This window comes from Phoxinus phoxinus, assembly GCF_949152265.1.
Source record: "Phoxinus phoxinus genome assembly, chromosome: 3".
Lineage (NCBI taxonomy): Eukaryota > Metazoa > Chordata > Actinopteri > Cypriniformes > Leuciscidae > Phoxinus > Phoxinus phoxinus.
The window spans coordinates 8,705,794-8,731,038 of record NC_136878.1 but is presented as its reverse complement, the minus strand read 5'-3'; the positions used below and the strand labels follow the sequence as shown (position 1 = coordinate 8,731,038).

Genomic DNA, 25,245 nt, shown 5'->3' with positions numbered 1-25,245 from the left:
AACAAACTGGCTTTAAGAAATTGGGATAGTTTTTAGTGACCTTGCCAGATGCTCTTCTTCCATGCTTGAAGCTCCCTTCACTTGGTATATATCTAGACAAAAAAAACAGTCTAGAGCTTTTTTTCTTTAGAAGTATCATCTCCTTATGCTCTTTCCCCCAGAGAACAGCAGGATCAGTGACAGTAGCCACAATGGTGTACCCAGAGAGCCAAAATTCTTCCATCTCATGGCTAACCCAAGAGCAACAAGTCAAGTCAGGTGTTTCTTAGCTCACATACTTTTCATAAAATACCGTTTACCGTGAATCTTATCGTGAAACAGTTTACTTTTCATTAAATACCGTGAATCTTCCGGAGGTCATGGAATACAATAGACTACCGATCTCATTTGAGGAAGGTTATCCATCAACATAGAGTTAATTTTTCACACAGAAATCAATAAATGGATGTCTGATGTACCATGCATATGAAATGTTCAACACCATCAAGGTAAACAAAATAAAAAACTGTTTGGAATGACATAAATGTGAAAAAATGTGTGAGTCAGAAGGTTAAAGAAAAGTGAAAGGACAGAAGTGAACCCATGTACGCTCCAGGACAATAGCTGTGACACTCACTGCCAGCAGTGACTCATCTGTTAGACCCTCAGCTCATCACCTTTGTTGTACCTGTACGGCACCCTGACGCCTCTAGATTATAGAGAACAGCAGCTCCAATCACAATGGACTTGATAGCAAAAGAGTCTCCTACAGAAAAAACAAAAATATGGCCATTAAAATGATTGCTCAAATCAAACGCAGACTGATTGGCTAATAACGAAAGGAGGCTCTTCCATTGTATCATATACTTAGGAAATCTCTTGAGTTATTTGTGATTCGTCTGAGGTTGTTCGTCATCACTTGAACATTTTTCTTTTTGTATGACCAGTGTCTAGAACCATGGTTACAGGAAAAATAATGTCAGTGAGTTTGACTTTCCTTACGCTCTAGCAGAGGGAGTTAAAGGATTACATGTTTGTTTTTCTTTCTGTGTATGTATCCTACGTCTTTAGCTGTTTTTTATATTTTACGTGTATTTATTGTCTGTAAGGGCAGCTACTACTATGCACTACGCACTCTTGAGGCCATGACAAATTTCCCCAAGGGGACAATAAAGTATATTCTACTTCACCAAAAAAAGGAGAATTCTGTCATCATTTACTCATTGTCACCATAATGTTCTGTTTGTTTGTCTGTGGTCATAATCACCACAGCTGTTTGTCATTGTCTCCTCACCACCGTGTATTTAAGTTCCTCCTTTTCATTCAGTTGTTGTCTAGTACTGTTTATGTTAGCACACCGTTTCGTATGTTGGCTGTTTATTCTTATTATATTAAATCTTATGTTATTGAATTATCGTCCTCATCTTCTGTTGAACTAAGCGTTACAGAATTTCAGACCAAAGTGAAGCTGAGGATTTATAATCGTCTTCGTTTTTTTCATCATGGACTTCCCTGCAATCAAGCTACTCTGCCTTGAGCAGGGAAATAGCTCCCTCGAGGAACATTTAATCGAATTTCTGAATCTTGTGCCTCAGACAACTTTCACGGATGACTGCCTCTGCACATTTCTACGTGCAGGACTTAACATCACCACCTGACACACAGTTGTCTGGGGAACCTCCTCGAGGGAGCTTCGCCGATTATGTGGAGTGGGTGCTGGTTTCCTGAGGATCCACATTCAACGTGAAGACACCGCCGCGGAGCCTGAGATGCGCGAGTCTGACTAGGTGTGCGTGCCGGCTGCATCACCCACCAGCGAGGGAGCCTCCGTGGAGGGCAAGAAGGAGAGTCCCGCCCATCCTCCCGCCACTGAGAGATTAAAACTGGCAGCAACACTTTCAACCCTTCAAGCTAATGATTCTTCATCTTCAGCCACATCAGACCCATCCAGCCTCCCTCTCCCTACCACTATAGACGCGTGGTCCCTTTGAATTGGACTAATTTTAGCCATCTTTCATCATCCTCAGCCCTCAGCCATTCCCCTTACCTACACATCAGTCTCCCACCAGTCTTTCCGAATCCATCACTCCTCTCAGTGGCACGGATTATGTGGACCAGTGGGTAGCCGTCTCCGCCTGGGAAAGAGGAACCCACAACTTCGCTTGCAGCCTCTGCGGACGTCGCTCCTTCTCGATCCGGCTCCCAGACTTCTTCGCACACGCTCCTCCTGCCCATGATTCCAGCGTGGACCATCGACCATTTGGCCTCACCGGGCTCCCTCGGTCAGTCCGCTCCTCCTGGGTCAGACCTCGCCACACCTGTGCTGCGAAATTACGGCCCTCCACCCCTTCGTCTGCGGCCCGCTCAGCCATCCATCAGGCTCTGCCACCGCCCTCGGTCACCACAGCTCGCCCTGTGTCCACTGGACCCAAATCAGCATCGCAGGAGATTGTTGTGGTGGCTAAGTCGCGGTCACCAGGGTCTCCGTCGTCATTCCTTTACCTCGGACCTTCGGCTATGCTGTGGGCTCCCGCTCCAGCGGCATCAGCTCCGGCCGTCGCCATGGTGGCGACGGGACGTTTACCACCATGGCTCCTGCCTTCATCGACGCCACCATGGAGCACTTTTCTGGCTGTGGCCTGTGCACCTACCATCTCGCCCCTGCTCAAGTCTACTTCCAGGGTCTCATCACCATCTTCACCACCAGGGTCCTTTCAGTTCCGTGCCCTCCTGGTCAGCCGTCCTCTGCCTGAACCTCTTTCAGCTTTCTCTGCCGGCATGCCTACCCTTCACCGACCACCTCCAAAGCCCCATCACTCCCTCACTTCTTCTGTTACGGTGCGAGGTTGAGCTTACCGGGATGGGGTGTTCTGTCAGCATTATGTTCATTTCGTTTTAGTTTTCATGGACATTCTTGTTTGTTTTCGTAAGTCACATATGTGCCTAGTTCTATTTGGCACCACTCATCAGATCATGGACACCTTCATAAATCACCACAGCTGTTTGTCATTGTCTCATCACCACCGTGTATTTAAGTTCCTCCTTTTCATTTAGTTGTTGTCAGGTATGGTTTATGTTAGCACACTGTTTCGTATGTTGGCTGTTTACTCTAAGTATTATATTCAATCTTATGTTATTGAACCATCATCTTCATCTTTTGTGGAACTAAGCGTTACATTCATATTCGTGTCGTCACAAAATGAGATGTTAGACAGAATATCCAAGCTTCTCTTTTCCATACAGCAAAAGTGAATGATTATTCCTTCTAAGCTTCAAAAACGGGCACTATGAAAGTATCTTTGTGAGCCAAAACTCCCAAATCTCATTCATGCTTGTGGTCAAAGTAAAAAGTGTTTTTTATGTGGCCAGTGGGTTTTCATGTGTCATGTGACAAATCACAAAGTCAAAACACACCACAAATAAGATTAGGTAGAGCTACGTAGAAATGTATCTGCGAACAATGTCTTAAATTTCGTGCTGTTCCTCACAAATCTACGATATATCAAGCTTTCTGTATGACTTCAGAAAGCTTGGAGCAGCCAATATCACAGCTTTTTTGTATAACGTATATTTCATCATAATTTTTCTTTGTTTACGGAAAACAGTAGCTTGTTCTGTCTACAATCTCCTTTTGTATTTCAAAAAAGAATGAAAATAATATGAAGGGTGTAACAACGGGCTGAGCAAATGATGAAAAATTATACTTTACCTCCAAAGAAGGCTCTGTTATACAGTCGCAGAATAACAAACAGCTAGATGCTACGTGTCATTATTGTTTGTATTCAGAGTAACTGAAATGAAATGGATGAAAAGTATTTCATCTTTGCCAAATCTTTTATTCATATAGAACATTATGTTAAGATCGATAACTAGCATCAGAATTCAGAAAGCATGTTTCACATTTTATGTTGCATATTTATCTGTTCAACACAAATTGATGTTCAGATGTTTCCTTTAATGTGTCAGGACCACGACATGATGAATAGTGCATGTGCTTGAGACACAAGAGCTCACAGAAATAAAGGTTTTGGTACAGCGTGCCCTTATACCATTGCCTCTACTCCCAGATTCCTGACGCTAAACTCTTCAGTAAAACTAGATTAGAAAAGTAACCACATTTCTTCTCAATAAGCCACTTGATTTGAGGCAGTATCCCTGTTCTGATCACAAACAGGGACGGGAGAGTTCACCTAAAAATGGAAATGCTGTCATCATTTAGCCTACTCACCAAACCTATATTACTTTCTTTCTTCTGTGGAACATTATTTTGAAGAGTGTCTCAGTATTTTTTTTCTCTCCATACAATGAAAGTCAATAGAGCTTAAAGGACAATTCCGGCGCAAAATGAACCTAGAGGTTAATAACACATGGTTACCGAGTCGATCATATATTCGATGCCCCATATACTAGCGTTATAAGCTAATCAGTTTTTAGAGATAAAAATCTTTACATTCGATTATCATGAAAACACATCCCAGAGAACGATCGACTCGGTAACCATGTGTTAATTACCCCTAGGTAAATTTTTTGCCAGAATTGTCCTTTAAGTTGTTTTGAAACCTACTGACTACTGTATGGAATTTAAAATTCTTCTTGTCCGACAGAATAAAGTAATACGTTTTGGAATGACATCACAGGCAATGTTTACAAAGGATACTCAAGGTGTCTCTTTTTAATGTCGTTATTCAGTGAATGAAAAATGAGCACACTTAGGGTTCTTTACTCAATTTTAAAGAAGGCTTTATGCCAAAAACGTTCTATATAAGGTGAAATGTCTTAAATGATTGCATAATTCTTTCATGGGTCTGTGTATAGTCTTATTTGGAATGGAATAACGAGAAATTAAGTGTCGTTTCGTTTTTTCGTTTAGTTTCGGCTCGAGTTAAAAAATTTAGTTTGTGGTTTACAAATCGGTTTATGGCTTTGATATTTCATTCGCACATGTGGGCAGCGCTGAAACGCCCCTTTCATCTGATTGGTCAAACCGCTTCGAAATCAAATCCAATTTTAATAAGTTTTTGTTGCGACGCAAACCACCACTTGCTGACATTTAATGCAGAAATATGTTGCTGGGAACATAATTAGTGCTGCTGCGAAGCTTCACCTCTAATGTACGACACTTGAGCGATCACAAGTCATACAATATGCTGACACATAGTTTGGTGTATTATATGGATTTATTAAATCATTATTCAACCAATATTGAGCACTGAATTTAGAAGTAGGTCCTTTAAGAAGGAGAAGTGCTCACTAACACAGATTTAGACAGATTTGTGAATAATATTTGAGAGGAATGGGCCTTTTTTGTACATAGAAAGTCTTTCAAGAGTTCAGCTCATGAAAAATGGGGGCAAAAACAAAAGTGTTGCGTTTATAATTTGTGCAGTGCAGTTGTGAGGATACTGCTTTTTCTAGTATCTTTGACAGAAAAGGTAGATTCGAGATCGGCCTGACTAATTCTGTAGGATCAAGTTGTGTTTTTTTATTAAGCAGTTTAAAGCGAGACACGGCAGGCAAAAACATAGTTTTTTTTTCACTGGTCAATTTTGAGATTTTGGGATATTTGTCTTCAGTAACATGTCTTCTTTCAGACTTGTGGTGAAAAAAAGTCCAAAATACACATTTAGGTCTTTATTTTACTACACTTTGTCTATTTGCGTCTGTAGACTTCTCTGAAATTCAACAAAAGTTGGCGTTCTAAATCAACGAGTAGGGTATAAACGGAGGTCGGAGCCAGCTGCAAGTGGGTGGGTAGCAGCAAGTGGGTGGAGCTTTACCCGCAAGTGGGCTGTACAAACTTCCAGAGGATTTTGATTGCTTTATTTAGTATCACCTGTGTTGAAGTAGCTATTGGTTTATGCTCCACAGTTGGTGGCGATAATGTGTAAGTTTTGTTGCGATCCATCAGAAAACAAAGAAGAAAACCGCTTTCACATGTCAGCGTGCCGTTGAGATGAAGGGGTAAGCTTGTTGTACAGTTTTTAGTTTTGTAAAAAAGCATTATAAATTCTGAAAAAGACCATTTCATAATGGCGTTTGTACACTGTTTTTAGTCTTGATGTATTACAAAAGAATAAGGGTAAAGTGTATGCAAATAAATTTCTGTCGTTTTTTTAGAAGCACACAAATTACAAAATCTGTAACATGCATGACAAGATCTTTTCTGCATTCCATTTCTACAATTTGCTCTCCAGATTATGGATTCTGAAGACCCTAATAAGGTATTGTGGCAGTGTAATTTTTGTACGTTTTAGGACTGCATTGATTTTCAAATTGTAAATGTCTTAAACGTTTTGTAAATGGATTTGATATTAGAATACAACTCCTAACTTAATTGTACAATGCATGCAATTCTTACTGTAATTTAATTGAAACATTTGTTTTAATATCATAATTATTTTATAAAATATATTACTCATAACAATCAGTGAAATAAATGTGAAACGCATGTTATTGTGTTTTAGGTTCACTTATCAGTGAAAGATGTGCAGGTATGCCTCAAGTGCACAACATTTCACTGTCCACTTTGTCCTAAGGACAATAAAAAATTTGATGAGAACTTCCAGGCAACAGGCCACCTTCAGTCCCATTTATCTTGGGTGGTAGTACATGGGTGTAAGTTGACCAAAATATTATTGTTATATTCACTATGAATAGGAGATCGTATATCCAATCATTTTTGACAAAAGTTGAAATTTTGTTGTATTCATTGGTGAATAAGTTTTTTTTTTTTTTATATAAAAAAATGGACCATTAATTAGATTATTTTTTTTGTATTTACAAAAGTCTTTACTGTAATTTGTGATCAATGTAATGCATCCTTGCATTCAATTAATTTTGATATTGTACTTGTTCTATTGCTTACTTTATTTGTTTTTGTTGCATGACAATCAAATTGTGGAAGACATGGGAGAAAGAGAAAACGAGCTGTTGTAGCTGGTATTGTCAGCTTTTTATATTTTGCTGATATTTTTTTGTCAAATTAAAAATTATTGGATAATTGTATCACTTTTTTTTATTCTAATCCTCTTTCAGAAGAAGAAGAATGCTCTGCACTCCCTGAAACCTATGGGAAGGGAAAAAAACTGAACTTGCAAAAGTAAGAACTTTGATATGAAACAAAATACATACACTAATCTGGGTTTCAAATTATGTTACTATAATATTGGTCAGCTAATTTGAAATTACTTCATTTTAGCAGACCAAACCCCAGTCGTGCCCTCTGTTTTTAGCAAGGTATGCATAATCAATTTTAATGATGATTTCAAATGTGTATCATAGAACTACTTTAATCCACTTATATTTTTCTTTAAGAATGAGCTGTTAAAAGACGATGACCCTCCATCATGCTTCATCTTCAAGGTAGTTGGAGGAATAATGTTATATAATGTGCTTTTTTAAAAATGTAACGGCCTGTGCTAACTGTTGCTATCTTTTCAGTTATCAGGAGCGTTGCTGAAGAACATACTTCTTGAAGTTCTTCTTCACACCTGGTACGTTTTGTGTTAATTGGTGATGAATAAACTAGTTGTTAGTCTGAAGGAAAACTAAAAATCAAATTTACTTATGTCATTCCTTGGAGTTTAAAAGTTCTGGACACCATTCACTTGCATGGCATGGACCTACTGAGCTGAGAAATTATTCTTAATGTTTGTAAATGTTCAATATCAACTATAAACCCTAGTTCTTGTTGTGCTTCTTGTGTATCCACCAGGTTATGCTGGGAAGAGAAAGCGAGCCGAGCTCCAGGGCATTTATTCAGAAACCTTCCACCCTGGATTTCGCAGTTTTCACTGCATGCAGATCAGTTCTAATGAGCTGATATAGTGTCCTTACAAATAAAAAAAGAGACTAAAAATAATAAAATAAAAGAAACACTTTTGCAATCAATTCTGAGTGACTTGTACATTATTTTATTCATTGAGTGCTATTTAAAAAAAAAAATGCAGTAAAGATGGATAGTAACTTTTTTTTTTTTTTACATTAGCCAAATGTTTTTCATGTATTTACACATTCACTTCACTGAGTCCAATTGCATCACATTTTAATATGTTCATTTACTTGATACTGTACAATATGTCGCTAATATTCCGAAATATGCTTGAAAAAGGCCTACAGCCTGATGAATTTAAAACACCATCACTTTAAGTATGGTAAAAGGTGTAAAGACGTGACTTCATCATTGAAAGTGAGTGGTATTGGACACACACAATAATAACAAAGCTGTAAGAAATCAGACCATGATGAGGAACGTAATATTTGATCGTTTATTTTCATTACTGTCGCTACTTCCTGTCATACTCATTCACCGCCGTCCTCGGCAATGACCGTTTATAGAGCTGGTAAGTCCCGCCCCCTCCGTAAAACCCCGCTGGACCTCAAAGTTGAAAAACCGTCAATGCAAGTGAATGGGAGAAAATTATTATTTTCTGGTCCCGTTTGAATTGTGCCATGAATGTGAACATATGTTGTCTGTGAATTTTTTATATAATCTTTCATGTTACAAGTTTGACAGTATATGGTATGATTCGTCGGCTAGCAGTTGTGGAAAAGACATAACGAGAAAGACTACATGTCGCCTATATGTGACGTCACCGCATAAAGTTGACTTACCCGTGGTTTTCGCCAACCTCAACGATTTTGTCCTCTCCCTGAAAGAAGGCGGTGAAGTGCACCAAAGACAGCCATGTCTAGCGGGATCCGTGAGCTAGAGCCGTGAGCTAGTGGTGTTGACGTTTCAAACGCGCCGAAAGCAGCGAAGAGTTGTAGTCCACAAAGTGCTCTCACACAAAGTCTACCCGAACCAAATTCTGCCCGCTAAATTGTAGCATTTTTCACACGAAAGATTATATAAAAAATTCACAGTCAACATATGTTCAAATTCATGGCCCAATTCAAACGGGACCAGAAAATAATTATTTTCTCCCATTCACTTGCATTGACGGTTTTTCAACTTTGAGGTCCAGCGGGGTTAGCGGAGGGGGCGGGACTTACCAGCTTTATACTATGGGATGAAATTAGTATCTAAATGATTAACTCATGCAAGCACAATTATCAATGAACTTGATACATGTTGCAAATATGTTTTATCCATGTCTTTCAACTTGCGTGTGCAAAATTAAAAATTGAATGAATGTGTAACAATTTGTACAAATGCAGACATTTTTGTGAATACAAATGTTTTCTTTTGTATTAGTGTATCATAATTTGCGCATGCAAAAAAGAAGATGTGCATGTGTGGATCAGATGACACGCATGCATTCATTGACGTCTTTTCTGAGTCGATCTCATTTGATTCATTTGGATTTTGAGACTTTCTTTTCGCTGTTTTTAAGCATTTCACAACACACACACACAAACAACTACACATGAATAGGCCTGGTGCTAATTATTAATGTGTGCACAACTACCCTTCTATTTAACAAATTCACAAATGTGCGTTGCTACATTTAAACTAATACAATACAACTTGTGTGTGCAAAATCCAGAATCACAAGGATGTGCAGCATTTTGTACAAATAGAGACATAGTTGTTAATACAAAACCTCAATTTTGTATTAATGTAGGTCAGAATGTGTGCATGCAACAAGTATAATGTGCATTTGTGGATGAGGTGACGCGTGCATTCATTGACTCGTTTCTGAGTCGATCCTATTTGATTCATTTGGATTTTGAGACTTTCATTTCGCCGGTTTCGCCTGGCACGATCCACACACAGCTGTCAGAGAAAACCTGCTACCACTAGATGGCAGTATTCTGCTAAATCCGACAACGGCAGTGGAATCAAGTGTTCTTCCCCATTTAAGACGCTTAATGGATTTAAGTGATATTGAAGTGATATTTAGTACACAATATAGGCCTACCTTATTAATAAAGCATAGCCTACTTTAGAGGCAAACAGATTAAATTAGATTATGAACAACCCATATTGCTAACGTGCAATAGCGCGTTGCATGTTCAATGAGGTGTCTCGGCTACTGAGTTATAATATCAGCGTCTTACTGCATTGATGTTAAACGTTTCACGTTTATGGCATTTTCCTTCCTGAGCCTGTTAAGAAGAACGTGAAATTTCGCAGTCGAGTTCATATCATAGGCTTATTTTTATCTGACTACACATTGTATACAAGTTTTGGAATTTGAAAATGTCTGTTTTTAAATGTTAAAAGACGATTTTCGCAGGACATTGGTTTTCCCTTGACCCTTGCCACTGTTATATAGTCTTACTATAGCACGATGAGTTTTAAAAATATGCAACCATTGTATATCGACATGAAATATTCATTGAAAATCACCTAGGCCCTACGTGTGTATTGCTGCATACATGAGAATGCTTTGACGCGCTACCACACCTCATGATGCACAAGGGAACGTCTGCCAATTACACTAACTGCGTTAAAACGTTTGTTTTCATTAAAATTACTTTTAATATTTAAAATCACATTTTCAAATTCCAAAGCTCGTAGAAGGTTCCTGTAAGACTGACTTACAAGTAAAATTTGTACAATACTTCCCTTCATGTATGTAGCCTGTATTCTGAGGAAAAATACTGTAATTCACCAAAAGGGTTTTTTCATGTTCAAAATGGTTGTAGTATGTTCCTAGTGACTAGACTGGCTTGAAATGGTCCCAATACCACCCTTAATGTATTTACAGTAAACAATTTTTTTTAAATAATAAATTACTGTAATTCACCAAAAGGGTTTTTGGTGACTTACTACAGGTGAATAATGCAAAATCTCACCTGACGATCACTAGGAACGTACTAAAACTTTGGAACATGAATAGAAAAACCATTTACAGTAATAAAAAATAAAAAAACAATGTACTGTTCAATCGAGATATTGGCTGGACATACAGTAGTTTAAGTCAGTCTGCCCACCAGACATTGACTATAACACTGGAAGTATCGTTCATTTGAATGAATGATTGGACGTTTATATTTCTTGACTGTGAGTGGAATTTGCTGATGGTCCCTTTAGAAAATGCAGCGAATATCAAACCTAAAACCTACTTCACTGCGCTCTCGGACCGGTTGCTCTCCCATACACATGCAAAGTTAAACGCAAGTGCAGAATTTCATGTTAAGCTTTTTAATTTTAACAGGCTCAGGAAGGAAAATACCATAAACGTGAAACGTTGCGCGTCGCGTTCATATAGGCTCTTGTCTGTAGGCTATAAAGTTTTCCTCCCATAAAGCCGATTATTACGAAAAAGCTTAACATCAATGCAGTAAGACGCTGATATTATAACTCAGTAGCCGATACACCTCATTGAACATGCAACGCGCTATTGCACGTTAGCAATATGGGTTGTTCATAATCTGATTTAATCTGTTTGCCTCTATAAAGTAGGCTATGCTTTATTAATAAGGTAGGCCTATATTGTGAACTAAATATCACTCAAATCCATTAAGCGTCTTAAATGGGGAAGAACGCTTGATTACGCTGCCGTTGTCGGTTTGAGCAGAATACTGCCATCTAGTGGTAGCAGGTTTTCTCAGACAGCTGTGTGTGGATCGTGCCAGGCGAAACCGGCGAAATGAAAGTCTCAAAATCCAAATGAATCAAACAGGATCGACTCAGAAACGAGTCAATGAATGCACGCGTGTCACCTCATCCACAAATGCACATTATACTTGTTGCATGCACACATTCTGACCTACATTAAAACAAAATTGAGGTTTTGTATTAACAACTATGTCTCTATTTGTACAAAATGCTGCACATTCTTGTGATTCTGGATTTTGCACACACAAGTTGTATTGTATTAGTTTAAATGTAGCAACGCACATTTGTGAATTTGTTAAATAGAAGGGTAGTTGTGCACACATTAATAATTAGCACCAGGCCTATTCATGTGTAGTTGTTTGTGTGTGTGTGTTGTGAAATGCTTAAAAACAGCGAAAAGAAAGTCTCAAAATCCAAATGAATCAAATGAGATCGACTCAGAAAAGACGTCAATGAATGCATGCGTGTCATCTGATCCACACATGCACATCTTCTTTTTTGCATGCGCAAATTATGATACACTAATACAAAAGAAAACATTTGTATTCACAAAAATGTCTGCATTTGTACAAATTGTTACACATTCATTCAATTTTTAATTTTGCACACGCAAGTTGAAAGACATGGATAAAACATATTTGCAACATGTATCAAGTTCATTGATAATTGTGCTTGCATGAGTTAATCATTTAGATACTAATTTCATCCCATACTATACTGTCTATGGCAATGACAGCCTGGGGATTTCCGCATAAGCTCCTCCCACTTGCGGCATAAACTCCTCCCACTTGCACATTTGTGAAATCCCTCCTACTTGCGGCATAAGCTCCTCCCACTTTCGGCGTAAGCTCCTCCCACCTGCGGGTCTCCGGGCTGCAGCGATACATACATGAAATCAACGCGCTGCTCCACGATCTCTCTCTGCTTCCTTTTAATCACGCACACGTCTAGAAAGCTCTCTCTCTTCTGTACAATGCTGTCGGATCCAAATATGGCCATTTCCTTTTAATCAGTAACCAATCGTGAAAGTAAAATGGGCATTTAACCCTAAAAGCGAAATCTCATTGGCTGATGTCAATTTCTGACAACGTGATTCGTTCAGATGCATCACGTGACGCGCTCTGACATTCAGATGTGTGTTTTTGACTGTTTTTCTGCTCAGTTGAAGGCCATAAATGCTGTGTTTATAAGTTTTGATGTGATTTAGGTGGTTTGTATTGTTGTTGCTAATGATTTGATAAGATATTGTGTCAGTAAATAGTTGTTTCCACTAAAAAAGTATGATTTTTTACATTACAAATCTTTAAATGCCTTTTTCTCAAAATTACTTTTCTCTCATGCTCTAAGTCCGAAATCTCCTCTTCAGTAGCACCTATACACACCAAACTTTCCAGTCTTGTACCTAGTTATATTATGAAGACAATTACAGAGGGATTTGTAAATATATTATTCCTAGCCTGATTTATATAACATTTTATTCCAAAAAACATGGCGAAAATAATTTTTTTAAGGCTATTGACAGTATATTCTGATTTACAGGATAACAAAAGTAGTCACAGATACATCTTGTGTTTTAAGAAGTGTATTTTACTGGTTTGATGCCACAAAACTGCAGACAAACACCTCATAATCGGATACCTGGTGGATGGTGGATGGTTGAGTGAGATCTGAACATAGATGATACACTTACTAATTTCTTAAATCTGTATTAACCATGATTCATTGAGCTTAAAATGCAGCAACTTGCCCCCACGATACAAGAAAGCACTCGACCATTTTCTATCAAAAGAACATGGGCACTTATCTAGATCTCTGTTCATGATGAGGCTGGAGGCTGTGTGTGTGTGTGTGTGTGTGTGTGTGTGTGTGTGTGTGTGTGTGTGTGTGTGTGTGTGTGTGTGTGTGTGTGTTAAACAAGGATAGATAGAATCAGAAGTAAATAGCCTGGGTTACCTTTTTCCCTCCTAACAGAATAGCAGGGGGAAAAAAACATTTTAAAGTAAAGCATTATGATTATAATAATATATTAATATTATTATATTTATTCATATATGAATAAAAGTAATGTTGAAACAGGATTTTTTTTCCATTTTTAAACAGGATGAAGATATATATTGTTAAATATCACATTTATTTAGTGATTTAGTAGTGTCCTTCAGTAGCAACAGAAGATACTTCAAATTCAAAAAAATTTCAGCCCCTGGCTCTTAATGCATCATGATATTTTCTTCTGGAGCATCAGTGAATGTTTGAACCTTTTTTTAATAGTTGAGTTTGAGTCCCTGACGTTTATTCATTTTTTTTTTTAGAAAAATATGGTCCTTTCTGCAGGGTCAGTGCTATATTTGAGAGCTATGAGAAAGCTTTGAAGACATTTTTCCTGAGCTTAATGAGCAACCTTACTTTTAATTTGACTTTTGTTTATCCTTATTTTTTAAACTGATGTGTTTCATGTAGTACCTAAAAGTTCAAGAGTGGCAAGAAAACACCCCACACCACTAATTAAATTAATCAAAGAGGTTAACTCCACATCAGCAACATAAATGTATCAACTAACCATTCAGAAACGTCCTGTTGCATTCTACTACATGTTGTCACTTCTTCCTGAGTCTCTCCATCATTGTCCGACTCCTGTATAAACATAAAAGGCAGAACAGTTTCTGTCATTTTAGTGCTTGTCTGCATGAGGTAATCTGAGTTTCTAACACACACACACACACACACACACACACACACACACACACAGGGGCTATTGAAGCCCTCTGTGCCGGGAGCAGCAGTTCATTTGCATTTAAAGGGACACACACGAAACGACACGTTTTACTGAGCGGCAACCTCCGTCTCTCTCTTGAAACCAATACGGAAGTGAATTAAACTGCAATTCATCGAGTGGCCGCTGGATGCAAAAGGGAGTCAGATCTGTATCTCCCCCATGTTAAAATGTCCAACTTTACAGCAAAAAAAAAGCATTTACAGCCTGGTGCAAAATTGGTGTTGGTCTATATATCTAATTTTGCCCTTCATGACAACTGTGAGGGGGGTGAATTTTTTTATAACTTAAATTATATTAAGCCTTAAAGTTCTGCATAATTAAGGCCGTAGCCACTTGAGTGACAGGTGGATTGCTGCTGCTGTCACTAGCCATTTGTCTGCTGTTTGTGTTTGTGCTTTTTTCTGTTCCGAACTTTAACTATTCGTTTTACATCAAGTCAGCTGTCACTTTAGCGCGAGGCCCTGTGCGGTCGCACACTTGGTAGTGCAGTGCCAGTTGCATACATTAGCTCTTTAGCCTGTGCAAACTCGATCACATCGAGCTGGGCGGGCGTGGTTTCAGCAACCAGGCTCCTCAGCTCCACCCATGTCCCACCTCTTGCCCATTTTCTGTTATCCTAACAGTTATGTAATTTATTGGTACGTTTTGGCAATCTCATGATTGACAACGTAACTAAAACATTGCTAGTAATTTAATTTGCTCTTTATTTAGAAGTGATATAGCCTACAGCACACGACTCTGCATTTGCATATTTGTCAATATAACGTAGTTCAAACAGCATTTATCATAACATGATTTTGTAGGATTTGTATCCAGGCGCTAAAGACAGTGCTTATTAAAAGTAATTTAATGGGATCACTTGGGGTCCTAACAGACCCGATTTCGATTTCGCTTCACCTACATTCACAAATCCTCTACCATGGCCTTATGTAATAGTAAAGTGTCCATCGAATGCGCACTTCAGAATCTTTGGAAGTAGTACTGTAGGTCATTCTGGGACTTTTCACCTACTGTTTTTAGACATACTACTCTTTTAACATGGTGTGTTTTTTCCCGCACACTATATAGTAGGGATAGTATTCGATTTCGGATGCAGCGAGAGACTTTTTAAAATAACATTTGAATAATGGCACTGACATACAGCCTGACAACATCTCATCTGACAGCAGATACCGAATCAGGACAATGCTTTTTTCTCAAGCACTCAGACATAAGAGTCAACAGCTTTTACGCATGTCTTTCAAATAAAAGTATTGCATCAGAAAAACATTTAAAAAAAACTAAAAATTACCCACCATTTGAGAAACACTTCTCTACGATGTCTTTAAGTCCATCATTATGTGTGCATTTGACGTCTAACAATATGAATCATAAATTCACTATGTCTGTTACTTACTTAGCGGAGAAGAGAAGATACTAGCTGAACAGAGCTGCTCACACTTACAATTGATAGACACTCTAGGAAAGAAATCCTTCACCTTTTGAGAGTGTGTTGACAGTCATAATTGTAATTTAATTGGATGACTGAGCAGGAAATCCGTAATTAGGTAGCTTTGACAGTTACAGATTAAAAAAAAGAAAGAAAGGTGGGAATAAAGAACCCTAAACTCCAACACAAAGAACTATTTCAGCATATACAGGGTTCTACAGGACGATATGGTTCTAAATAGAACTGTTACTACATGTAAAGGACATTAAAAGCACCATCTTTTTTTAAAGGAATAGTCTGTTGTACCAACAAATGCATATTTAGTGTTGTACACTTATACGAGATTTCAACTAAAAACAACTGTAGAGAGTACTTGATAATTTACTTCAGATTACTCAGAATTACTTTTTTCTACAACTAAATAATTCCAAGTGTATGAAGGTGATAGGCTACAGTATTAGACTACATTTGTGAGACTTTGGATGCTAAAATATGTAAGACCGTATTAGACATACAGAGACATGCTACAGTATGTCTGTGAAAACTGAAACACTAAGGTTTACCAAATTGGCCAAAACCTTTGTTGTTCTACCTTAAGCATACAATACAGATGATTGACATTTTGTTATGCTTTTCTCCTGAGTCTTATTCTAAAAACTAATATCATTGTTTATCTTGCCCTGAGGCCAGAGCCAATTGCATCACTTTATATTAATACTAATAACAACATCATTCTGTTCAGTTGATGTGGGCATTGTTTGTGTGTGTGTGTCATACCAAATTGGTGCTCCCATAACAAATAACACAGCTTTTAACAAATCTGTTAAACGTTTTTTTAATGACATTTGCATTCCTGTCGCATGAATAAAAAAAAAAAACGAATGCATATTTTATGAAATTTTGGAATGCCATTGTGTTATATTCCACTCTTAAGAGAAAAAATTCTAAATAGAACCTTAAAAGGTTCTGTCAGCACAGCAGTAATGATTTTATGAACTTCTTTGCTTGCAAGATTTATAATATTAGAGAGAAATTTATAACCATGCAACCATCTACTAACTACAGTATTGCATCTGACAGTGCATCATATAGTGTCCCTTGGCCAGAGGAGAGAACTGGCCCCCCGACTGAGTCTGGTTTCTCCCAAGTTTTTTTTTTCTCCATTCTGTCACCTGATGGAGTTTTGGTTCCTTGCCACAGTCGCCTTTTTTGCCTTGTTGCATTTTTTCACCTTTGTTGCCTTTGGCTTTTGGCTTGTAATCATCAATATTTAAACGTAGAATCACCAAATTAAATTAAACGCAGAACACTATTTTCTTCTGGAAACAAACTTTGTTGCATTATTTTCCTGTTATCTCTGTAAAGCTGCTTTGAAACAAATCTGTATTGTAAAAAGCGCTATATAAATAAATGTGACTTGACTTGACTTGGCTGAGGAAAAATTCCATTCATTCTTTGCTATAGGAAAGGAAGAATTGTCAAACCTCGTTAAGTCATCTAAATCAACAACGTGTAGGTTAGACCCTATACTGCCTAAGCTACTGAAAGAGATGGTTCCAGATGTCATAGATTTACATTTACATTTAGTTATTTAGCAGACGCTTTTATCCAAAGCGACTTACAACTGAGGACTAAAGCAAGCGAGTCATCGTGAAGAGGCAAAAACAATGCAAGAAGTGCTCAAAATACAAAGTTCAGGCATTTCTCAGAGTAGCATAAGCCAGACAAGGGAGGATTAAAGGAAAAGGAAAGGATTGTTTTTTGTGTGTGTGCTCACGGAAGAGATGAGTTTTCAGTTGTCTTTTGAATGTGGTCAGGGATTCTGCATTCCGGATGAGGGTAGGGAGATGATTCCACCAGCATGAAACCATGAATAAGAATGTTCTGGAGAGTGATTTTGTGGCTCTCCGTGATGGTACCACGAGCCGTCGCTCCTTGACCAATTGCAGGCTTCTGGTAGGGATGTAGATTAGTAGAAGCGAGTGAAAGTAGGAGGGAGCTGAGCCTGTGGTCGATCTGTAACCAAGCGGCAATGCCTTGAACTTGATGCGAGCAGCGAGTGGTGGCCAGTGCAGAGAGATGATCAGAGGAGTAGGTCCTCTTCCTAATATCATTAATTCCTCTTTGTCATTAGGATATGTACCGAAAACTTTTAAGCTGACTATTATTAAGGCGAGACACTACAGGTGAATAGGGTAATATTTTTAACTAGCAGATATCACCATGAAACTTTCCCAGTTGATTACCTACATTAAGATGAGAAAAAAATGTATTACACGTTTTCTGTAATTTAATGTTTAAATATGCAAATTAGGCATTATCTAATTAAATATGCGCTAATTTGCCTATATTTTAAAAAACGAAATCTCAGAATTGGATAAAGCCAGGTTCAAAATTATTTTTTCATTGTGTTCACATATTAGATGGGAAAAGAATTACAGAGGGATTTATGGATATCTCACAATTATGTTCTGTCTGCACCTGTTCTTGTTAATCCCTGATTAGTTAATCTTCCTCCACCTCTAGCTAGTTTACTGATTTCACCCTTTGTATTTATACTCCCTGTTCTGTTCAGTCCCTTGTCGGTTCTCATTAATGTTAGTTGTGGTTATCCTGTCTGAGTTTTAACAGTAAACATTGTGTTATACCCTCATCTTCGTCTTGGGCCTTCAACTACCACTACACCGTTACAGAAGAACCGACCTCTCAAAAACGAGAAAAGAAAATGGACTCACCAGCACTGCGACTGCCACAGACTTTTACAAAGGATTGCAGTTCTTGAAATAAAGTTACTTGCGGGACCACCAAACCAGACGGAACACACAACAGAGCTCCATCATGGACGCCCTCAGCATACAGCCAGTGAGTCTCATGAATCTAGTGCTCCTCGGCAGGCCCTACTGAGTGTAGATCGACTTACAAATCGATGGCACAAACAGGGAGCGAGACCCAAAGGCACTCGAGACATCAGATTGTCACGAGTATCACATATTGCCGCAGTAGCATCCTCTACCCAAGATACGGCTCTGACAAGGATTGCAAACACTGGTCTCCTACCACCGCCTATACATCTTGAGAACAGATTTGAAGTATTAATGAATGTAAATGAGGAATCCCCAAACGTGATGAATGTGATCGAACACAGACTGAATCAGACAGTAGCTAACACTGATGCTAACTGGTGCTCAAGGTCGAGCAGACAGCGGCACAGAGCTCAGAGCGCAGCCGAGCCCAGGACTCTGATAGTGGGTGACTCCATAATCAGAAACATTAGTAGCAGGGATACAACTACGTGCTGCCTTCCACAAGCAACAACTTCTCATGTAAACAGGGAACTTGAGAACATTCTGATGAAACATAAGACTGCAAATCGACTCATCATTCATGTGGGGAAAAATGATATTCATAAAGAGCAGTCAGAACTCCTCAAGAAGAATTTCAATTAACTTTTTGAAACCCTTAAAAGACTGAAAGTTCAAACATTCATCAGTGGACCACTCCCAGCAAGAGGAACAAACAGGTTTTCATGGTTGCTTGGGCTTAATGGCTCCAAAAAACCTGCAATATAAAAGGAGTGAACTTCATTGACAACTTCAATCTTTTCTGGAGTCAGAGGCAACTGTTTCAACAGGATGGCCACCACCCAAACAAACTTGGTTCAAGAGTGCTAAAGGACAATATCTACTTCTCCCTCAATCATCCTTCTGCGGTATGTTAATTTACATGAATTAACATTCATGGATGTATACTCAAATTAGCCCGAAGGCTAGTTTTCATCGGTAGTCCCTTTGCCAGATGTTATTAGGCCTAAAACTAGAGAAAAGGGTAAAACATTACAACAATAATAGAACTAGAACTTGTAAACAACTCTGTAAAATACAATTAAACATATTATACAAAAAGACAATATATACACAATAAAAAATATATTGTTATGAGTTAAATATGACTAATTAGGCCTATAATAAAATTATTAATAATAATAGGGGAAGCAGCATTAATCTTCACATTGTTGATTATGAAGAAGCCATTTTTTAAAATTATGCTTAAATTAGTTAAATGATGAGCACTCTCTAATTGAGTGTGGTACAGTATTCCACTGATGTGAAGATCTAAATGAAAAAACAGCTTGACCAAAGGATGTTTTCCTACATGGAATTATACAATCCGCTCTAATGGCACCTCTTGTAATTCTGTTTTCAATAGATTTAAATTTAATACAAATCAGCCAGAGGATGAGGAGCCAAACCATGCATAATCTTATGAACTAAACAAACATGTTTAAAGTTACTTAGATTTTCCCAGCTAAACAAGTTATACTTATTTAAAATGTGACAATGATGAAAACTAAATTGTTTTTAATCTAAAATTGTAAGTGCTTGTTTGTATAATAATTCCAATGGTTTTAGGACTATCAAATGTGTATTAGACCAGCTTGTCAAACAATATGTGACATGAGAAAGAATCATAGAGTGGAAATATATCTTTGCAGCCTCATTTGAAAAAGAATTTCTAATAAACCTAAAATTAACTAAGTTAAATTTAACCTTTTTTGCAAACCTTTTTTATGTGGGTTTTAAAACCAAGACAGGAGTCCAGATGTACCTCTAGATATTTACACTCTGAAACAACCTGTAATCTCTCTCCTGAAATAAAAATATCCTGCTTTGTATCAGCACTATGTCCTTTAGAAAAGAACATACAGACTGTTTTTGACACATTTAATTTCAGATAACTCTGATTAAGCCAGAATATAACTTTTACCATAACGTCTGTCAACTTTTTTGCAACCTCTTCTGCATTTTTACCATGTGTGAAAATGACTGTATCGTCAGCATTAGGATATTACATTGTTCACACTCCATGGGTAAATCATTAATATACATGCTAAAGAGAATTGGGCCCAGTATGGACCCTTGTGGAACACCAGTTGATAGACATTATAAATTAGATTTAAAATTATCAATTTTTACTTATTGAGAACGGGAAGAAAGGTAAGATTTGATTAAATTGGCAAAATGTATAGAAAAATTTAAATCAAGTAGTTTATGCAAAAGATTATTATGGTTTAGAGAACCAAATCACTCCACCTTTATCCATTAATGCTTTTACCTTTTCTATAAAGTAACGTTGCAGTTTCTGTTGAGTGATTTACCCTAAAAACCAAATTGCATCGGATGTAATTGGAAAGAACTATTATTAAGATGATCAATAATTTGTTTTGTTTGTTTTCAAAAACCTTTGATATTGTAGGTAGGACACTGATAGGCCTATAATTGTCTGTTGTTCAGGAGTTGTACCTCAGGACTGTGCTGCAGATGCAATACCTATAACTGATCACAAATTGCTCTCTTTTAATGTTAATGTCCCACTTTCTAAATCTAAACAACAGCGCTTGATGATATTTCGGAATATAAAAAAGATTGACACCTCAGCCTTGACTGCTGCAATTACTAATTTCCCACCCAGTGATCATCTTACTTCTCCTGACAACCTGGTCACCTTTTATAACCGTGAATTACAACAGCTTCTTGACAGTTTTGCACCCCTTAAAACTCGGACAGTATCATTCACTCATTCTGCGCCCTGGTATACACCTGAACTCCACCAGCTCAAAACCAGGGGCCGGCGCCTTGAACGCCTTTACAAACGAACTGGTCTCATGATACATAAAGAACTTTATAGCGAACACATTCATCTATACAAAGATGCTCTTAATGCTGCTAAAAATGTATTTTACTCTCACTTAATTGAAATGAGAGATGGTAATACTAAAGCATTGTATTCAACTGTAAATCGTATCCTGAAACCACCTGATGCACTTCCTGCACACTTGTACTGCACTGCTCAATGTGATAAATTTATGTCTTTCTTCAATGGAAAAACAACTTCCATCCACCAACAATTGGCCTCTTTGGCTACTCCTTACTGTAATTCACCACACAGTGTCTCAAATAACTCTCCCCATCGCTCCTCTCTTCTTTTAAGTTGCCACCTGAAGAAGAAATTTTGCAGTTAATAAATAAATCTAATTCTTCCACAATTACTTGATCCTTTACCAACTCACCTGGTAAAGGCTTGCTGTTGTTCCTTATCTTCTCTTATAACTCGTATTTTACATACCTCTCTTAGCTCCGGCTTTGTTCCACCATCACTTAAAATTGCTGCCATTACCCCAGTTCTTAAGAAACTCGGTGCTGACCCAAACAACTTAGACAATTTCCGTCCCATCTCGAATCTGCCATATATCTAAAAAATTCTTGAAAAAGCAGTGGCAGCACAGGTCCATGCACACCTTAGTGACAATAACTTGTATGAGTGTTTTCAGTCAGGATTTCGTTCTCACCATAGCACTGAAACAGCATTGGTGAGAGTAACAAATGATCTGTTAATGGCTGCTGATGGTGGATTATTATCTATTCTTGTTTTACTCGACCTGAGTGCAGCTTTTGACACAATTTCACACAGTATTCTTTTAAACCGCTTATCTGACATTGGTATCACTGGTATTCCTCATGCATGGTTCTCTTTATATCTCTCTAACCGTACACACTTCATACAATTGAAAACATTTCATTCCCAAATTTCTCCGGTTATATGTGGTGTCCCCCAAGGTTCTGTCCTAGGACCCCTATTGTTTCTAATTTACATCCTCCCACTTGGCAATATTTTTTCAAATTTTGGTATTAAATTCCACTGTTACGCCGATGATACACAGCTTTACATATCTACCAACCCTGACTCCTTCCTTCCCCCTGCCTGTTTTACCAACTGCTTGCATGAACTAAATACCTGGTTTTCTGCAAAATTCCTCAAACTAAATAGCAATAAGACTGAAATCCTTCTCATTGGAACTAATTCTACTCTCTCTAAGTCCAGCAGTTTCTCTCTATCCATCGACGGTTCATCCATTTCTCCTTCCCATCAGGTTAGGAACTTGGGGGTCATCTTCGACAGCACCCTTTCATTTCAGGCTCACATTAATAAAATTTCCAGGTCTTGTTATTTTCACCTCCGTAATATTGCTCGCCTCCGTCCATTTCTCACTCCGCACAGCTCTGCTATTCTTGTTCATTCGCTTGTCACCTCCCGCTTTGATTATTGTAATTCCCTATTATCTGGTTTACCACATAAATCTCTTCATAAACTACAGTTAATTCAAAATTCCGTAGCCCGTATCATAACCTGGACTTCATCTATGCAACATATCACCCCATTACTACACCAGCTACATTGGCTTCCTATCAAATTCCGAATTGATTTTAAAATTCTCCTCCTTACATACAAATGTCTTCATAACCTTGCTCCACCCTATCTTTCTGACCTATTACAGCTTTACACCCCTTCTAGAACTCTCCGTTCTTCTTCACTAGGTCTCCTTCATGCACCTTCTGCTCGCCTAATCACCATGGGTCACAGGGCTTTTAGCCGTGTTTCTCCACATCTTTGGAATTCTCTCCCAGCCAACATCCGTAATTCAGATTCCTTAGTCCAATTTAAAATCAAACTTAAAACCCACTTATTCAGAACTGCTTATCTTCCTTGATTAATTTTGTGCACTCAAGTCTAGCACTTTTATTGCTGTTTTTATTGACATTGTGTTTATAGATATATTGTGATTGCTACTTCTCGTTGTAAGGTGACCTTGAGTGTTTTGAAAGGCGCCTTAAATAAAATGCATTATTATTATTATAATTATAATTACAAGTTAAACGAGTGACGCCTCCCTTAAATATAGGAGCCACGACCGCTGGTTTCCAAGAACTAGTCCCTTGATCTAATGAACTATTAATGATATGTGTTAGAGGGTTGACTATTGAGAAACTAATTTGTTTCAGTAAGAGTGTGTCCATACCATAAATAACCTTAGCTCTTGAGGACTTCAGAGTAGGGGTGGGCGATATGAGCAAAAATACATATCACGATATTTTTCGATGTCCGGACGATATCGGTATTATATCGGTATTATAAAATTTGGAATCACATTTTAGTAGCCTACACTTTAGTTAAATGACAGGCAAAATATGCATTTAAACCCTATATAACTATAAAAAGGTGAGGGATTTCATTGGACATAGAAATGAAAAATCTTTTACAATTTAATGGGGGAACAATGTTTACATGGTACAATTTCTGGTAAGCTCCGGTTTTGTATTATTGCTTGACACAAATTTCACGATTTCAATTCAATTCTTGTGATTTAATAATATTGACTAATTTGGATAAATATTAGGCACACAAGATGGTTGTTAATTTTCTCAAGAAAAAAAAACCCTCACCTAATGCTGTATACAGAGTCCTATATCAGCTGGTAGGCTATGTAGTAGCCTAGCCTTAATTTAAGGTTAAAAATAACTCAAATTAAATATAATGCGTTTATTATAACAACTTTATTTAATGAAGTAAAATATATATATAATATGTAATATAGAGCACATATTTAGCTAAATACTCTATAAAGCTCTTTTTTCTAGCCAACTAACGTTCTATATATGGTCATTGAATGGCTTTCCTGAGGTAAATGTTCTGTGATAATTGTTCTCCAGCTGTTATTGACCTCTTTCCGCAGTTGAAAAACACTGATTGATCGATATTATGTATGAGGAATATACATTTCGGTAAGTTGTACTGTATCTTTCAACATTGTTCATTCGTGTTTATTTAGTAGAGATGATCGGTTCACGTGCTGCTTGATGCGCTATAGGATCTGTCACGTCAAAGCGGAAAAATGTATTGTTTGAATTTCGTAATAAAATTGACAGACTTTTTATATCAAGTAACCTGCTCTGTCTTGTCTGTCGGTCTCCGTGTCCTCTTTGCTTTGCGATTTTTCTGTGCGAGAGAAATGGATGTGTGGCGTCACTGGCGTGTGAAAGTGTCACGCTGAGTGCGTTGGCAGCTCTGTTAAATCTCACGCGACGCGTTCGCAAACTGCAGTTTATCATGTTGCATATGCGCGCTTTCTTGCTGTTGTGTTTAAGGAGGCGGGTTTGTGCTCTATTAACTTGGACTGTTACCATGCTCTCTGTATTTGATTATTAATGCCTGTGCATCCCGCGAGTTGGACACAGTAGAGGAGAAGGTTAAACGTTCAGTTCAGCCTCGATTCTGTATCGTCATTAGTAGTGTTAAAAGTTGTAAAAGAGCACCAAATTGAACAAAACACTATAACTACAAAATTTGAATTTATGAATATCAAACGGTATCCTCGGTATCGCAAAATCCATATCATGGCACAACATAATACCGGTTTTCACGTTCATACCGGTATAGCGCCCACCCCTACTCAGGGCCGGATTAAGAGTTCAGAGGCCCCTGGGCACAATGACTTGTAGCCCCCCCCCCCCCCCATATTTATTTTTTCAGCTACAGTATGTGTATTTAACAGCATTGAAGAAAGTCATTAAATTATATGAAATATGAAAATAAAACACAACATAGACTTCACTGTATAAATTGTACATTGATTCTTATTAAAGCTACTATTAAAGTTCACAGTCAAGAGTGAGGGATTTTCTCTTTGTATTTTGTTGTTTTATTAACAGGGATAGTTCT

General features: G+C 37.8%; 2 long non-coding RNA genes across 3 annotated transcripts in view; one reads left to right on the top strand and one right to left on the bottom strand.

The window, feature by feature from the left end:
- The window catches only part of LOC306995702, a 43,739-nt gene that overhangs the window by 3,013 nt on the left and 15,481 nt on the right, over positions 1-25,245 (bottom strand). The window contains exon 2 of the long non-coding RNA XR_013796915.1: positions 14,046-14,119. This is a non-coding gene — a long non-coding RNA (uncharacterized lncRNA). The remainder of the gene's footprint in view (positions 1-14,045; positions 14,120-25,245) is intronic.
- Positions 5,856-7,848, top strand: LOC306995545. Of its 2 annotated transcripts, XR_013796888.1 has the most exons (9): positions 5,856-5,940; positions 6,097-6,200; positions 6,444-6,594; positions 6,884-6,918; positions 7,015-7,078; positions 7,178-7,215; positions 7,294-7,341; positions 7,420-7,472; positions 7,694-7,848. It is a non-coding gene; the product is annotated as an uncharacterized lncRNA (long non-coding RNA). The 2 variants fall into 2 exon arrangements; XR_013796889.1 differs by lacking the exons at positions 5,856-5,940; positions 6,097-6,200; positions 6,444-6,594 and having other exon boundaries at positions 6,727-6,918.